The sequence below is a fragment of the Rhagoletis pomonella genome, unplaced genomic scaffold, assembly GCF_013731165.1.
Source record: "Rhagoletis pomonella isolate Grant_MI unplaced genomic scaffold, Rhpom_1.0 Rhpom_scaffold_00001, whole genome shotgun sequence".
NCBI lineage: Eukaryota > Metazoa > Arthropoda > Insecta > Diptera > Tephritidae > Rhagoletis > Rhagoletis pomonella.
The window spans coordinates 105,261,284-105,265,508 of NW_023458555.1; the positions used below are offsets into that span (position 1 = coordinate 105,261,284).

Consider the following 4,225-nt stretch of genomic DNA (forward strand, 5'->3'; position numbering starts at 1 on the left):
ATGGGACTGAGAAGTATTATTTTCTACTTTTTAGTCCATTTATAAAGGCGTTGTATATTAAAAAGTTTTTTTATATTATTTTTTCTGGATTAAAATGTGCTAAACATTCATCAGATGCCAATAAGCATTTAAGTTTCGAGATTGATTCCGCACAATCTTTCGACCATTCGAATTTTTTATTCGCTTGCAAGAACTGATAGAGTGGGTAAAGCAATGTCGACAAATTAGGTAAAAATCTTCTATAAAAGTTTATCACCCCCACCAACGCTTGCAGTTCCTTTACATTTGATGGCTCCTTAATATTACGAATGTCTTTTACTTTGTCCGGATCCATATGTTAGCCATCTTTGTTAATAATATGCCCTAAATATTTTATTTCATCTACAAAAAATTCACATTTGTGTTTGGACAACTTAAAATCCGCATCACTTAATAAAGTTAACACAGCTTCTAACCTTTGCGTGAGTAACTTCTCGCACGATGCTGTTATGAGTATATCATCGGGGAATACTACTACCCTATCGATGCCCATTAACAGCGTGTCCATAACTCTTTGAAAAATTGCGGGCGCCGATGCCAAACCATATATAAGCCTTGTATACTGAAAAAGGCCCTTTTATGTACAAATTGTTGTGAGTTTACGCGATTGTTCATCCAACTCGATTTGCTGATAAGCTGTACTTAAATCTAGCTTCACAAACTTTACCCTGCCATGCATCTTTGCAAAGATTTCTTCAATTCTTGGTAAAGGATACTTTGCAATATGTAGATGTGGGTTTAAGGTCACCTTAAAATCACCACATATGCGTATTCCGCCATCTTTCTTTTGAACGGGAACAATCAACGTCCTCCATTCGCAATAGTCCACCGGCTGTAAAACTTTCAATGCTACTAAACTGTCTATTTCTTTTTCAACTTTTTCTTTTGTAGCTAAAGGTAAAGGTCGCGGCCTAAAAAATTTTGGTTCTGTTCCCTCCTTTACATGTAAGTGTGCTTTAGTCCTTTTGAATAACCCCAACGACCCATCGAACATTTTAACAAATTTTTGTAAGACCCGGTTGTCACCTTGAATTTGTTTAGCAAAATTTAAATTGGAAAATTCAATATGGAAACAATTCAAGAACTTCCGACCCAGCATTCGAGGGCCTCCCGATTTAATTACGAAAAATGTAATATTCTTATGTTGCTCTTTGAAACGTATATTCACATCAAACACCCCCAGCGGAATAATGCTACCACCATTGTATGTTCTCAACATGGTTCTTATCTCTCGCAACTTATACTTGCTAAAGTGAGTTTCGTAAGTTTCCTCTGCCGTGACATTGTTTTCTGAACCTGTGTCTAGCTGCATATCAAATGCTTTGCCAACAACAAAAATATTTACAGTAATCAGTTTATCTTTAGAAATATTAATTGAAAATAAGCTTAACTCACTTGAACTATTTAAAAAATTAAACTACTTTTTTCCCTTACAAATTTTTTTTGAAGTGTCCTCTTTTTTTACAATTATTGCATTTATAATTCTTAAACTTACATTCGTTTCTGCTGTGGTTAGTGTACCCGCATACTTCGCATTGTTGCTCTCTCTGTTGCCAATACCCTTGATGTGACCTCTGCTTAAAATTCTGCTGCCAATTTCGCTCGTCTTGCGACTTCTGGTTCTTCTTTAAGAAGTTCAGCTCTTCCTGCTTTATTTGTACGCTGTCGCCTTGCTGTTGTTTAATATATTCCGCTGTGTTTGCTATATCCACCACCTTGTCGAAACTTGCTGCCATGTTTTCCAAAAAAATTTTGTCTCTAGCTGGACCCTTTTCCAGACCCATAACAAATTTGTCTCGCAGCACAATATTGAGGCTATTACCAAAATCACATTTTACTGCTAACGCTCTTACTCTAGCTGCCCAATCATTTACGGATTCTGCTGAAGCTTTTGTAGCGTTATAAAATTTGTAACGCTCCACAAACGCAGATGGTGTTGGCCGAAAATGGTTTCGCAATCTGTCGAGGCACCTGTCCAAGGTAGTGTTAGCGTGTTCCAGCACTTCCGGACATATTAAATTGTCCAGCAAAGTATACGCACTTTCGGATAACGATGTTAACAAAATCGCCTTCTTCTTATTTTCTTCCGTGATGCGACTAGCAATGAAGAATTGCAATAATTGCTTTTCGAACACGAACCATGAGCATTAAAATTACACGGTGTTGCGTTACTGGTCACCATATCACAAAGATATTGTTTTCACCAGTTGCCAAATCACTTGCTTCCCGTTTAAAAATGTATACAATAGTTTTTATTTCGTCGCCACTGTGATATTCTTCGATATGGTTTTTTGTATAGCACATAAAACACGTCGTCGTCGTATAAGTGCCCAACCGGAAGTAGAGGTTTACGCCGACAGGCTTTGCGGCGGCGGCGTGGTCAACTTCAAACTTCGGTGGCGGCGGTGACACCGGCGCGTCTGGAAACGCCGGCGCTACTGCCCATAAGGTAGATTCCAAAGAGCCATGAGGCTTCTAATGTTATCATGTCATCAGATTATAATTATATTCAATTCATTCATTGAATTCAAATGTTGAGTGACTGCCAGTGGCGTAGCCAGGGGGGGAAATGGGGGGATTGATCCCCCCCTCTTCATTGAACTACAATTATTTACTTAATTAATATAATTAATTAATTAATAACACAATACTATTTTATCCTTCTGATTTAAAATTTTTTTTTATTTACGGATGACAAATTATCTTTTAATGAATATATGAGTAGTCCACTTGCAAACAGCGTTATGTGATTTTATAAAAGTAAACCATAATTTAAAACAAGTAATTTTTACCAAAAAAAACCGACTTCAACTCTCATATAAAATATATATATATATATATATATATATATATATATATATCTCATGATCCACTGCTCGGATCTTAACCAGATTAGTATGGGACCACCTCTGAGACACTACCTTTCCGAATTATCGAAACCGGTTGACGTGGTCCAAAGTTATGCGGTAACATACATAAAAATAAAAAATAAAATATTCCGACGAACTGAAAACCTCCTCCTTTTTTGGAAGTCGGTTAAAAAAAACGTCTACGATAACAAGTAACTACCGAACTGTATCTTTTTTATTACCTGAAAATTTGGATAAATGAGAGCCTAATACCATTAAAAAAATAAAATTACAGTATGGTATATTTGCAAATTTTATATTTAAAAATATAATATTGCAAGTTTTGAAACAGTAACGATTACATAGCTAGCCATTTGAAAGTATTATTATAGCGACTTTTGCAAGAGTAGTTAACATTTCATGCTATTTTTTTCAGAATATAGAAAAATTTTTTACTCTGCTGTTAGTGGACATGAAAACCACCACCACCAAAAACTAAAAATCTAAAAAAAATTTACATAGCGCACTTTGCAAGTGGACTACTCAATTGTTGAATGTGCTATCTTATTTGTCCCTTCTTTTTATACAATTAAGGAGCGGCTGAATGGTTTAACGATGTTAGCGGTACATAATGATGTGCCGATTACAACACAAGAAGTAATTGAAACAAGTAAGAAAGTCTAGGTTCGGGCGGAGCCGAACATTAAATATCCGGCGCAAGTATTAAATATATGTTTCTTCACCTTTCCGCAACCTACCGCTAGATGGTAAGCCGGGGTGTATCAATTTTGAGTAAATTGGTGTCCTTCAATTTCGAAATATTGAAGTTTCAAGCATTTCTGAAATTTACCGCTATATGAAAAGCGGCCGTAATTTTAGTCCGATTTCAATAATTTTCAACGCTTTGCTTTCATGTGGCAAGCACACCGAGTTTGGTACAAATTGGTAGAACGGTTACCGATATACATATATGTGATCATAAGTGGGCGGAGCCCCGCCCATTTTCCAAAATTGTACCATAAAAGAATTTTTGCAAGCATCAATTTTGAATAAATTAGCTTCAATATTTACTGATTTATCGAAGATTTTGTATTTCTCTAAATTACCGTTATATGGGATGGTATGTTGTACCAAGGCCAACAACTGTGCCAAGTTTGGAAGAAATTGGTGCAGCGGTTACCAAGATATACACATGTAACCATAAGTGGGCGTGGCTACGCCCATTTTCCAAAAATTTATAATATTCTTATTTTTCGTCTAAAAATTGTTGTAAATATCAATTTTAAGTGAATAATCTTCAGTAGTTACTAAAATATCGCAGTTTTCGTATTTCCGAA

At 35.8% G+C, this 4,225-nt stretch overlaps 1 protein-coding gene across 2 annotated transcripts in view; it reads left to right on the top strand.

The window, feature by feature from the left end:
* LOC118749489 (protein O-mannosyl-transferase 2-like) overlaps positions 1 to 4,225 on the top strand; it is a 253,868-nt gene that overhangs the window by 155,897 nt on the left and 93,746 nt on the right. The window lies entirely within an intron of this gene.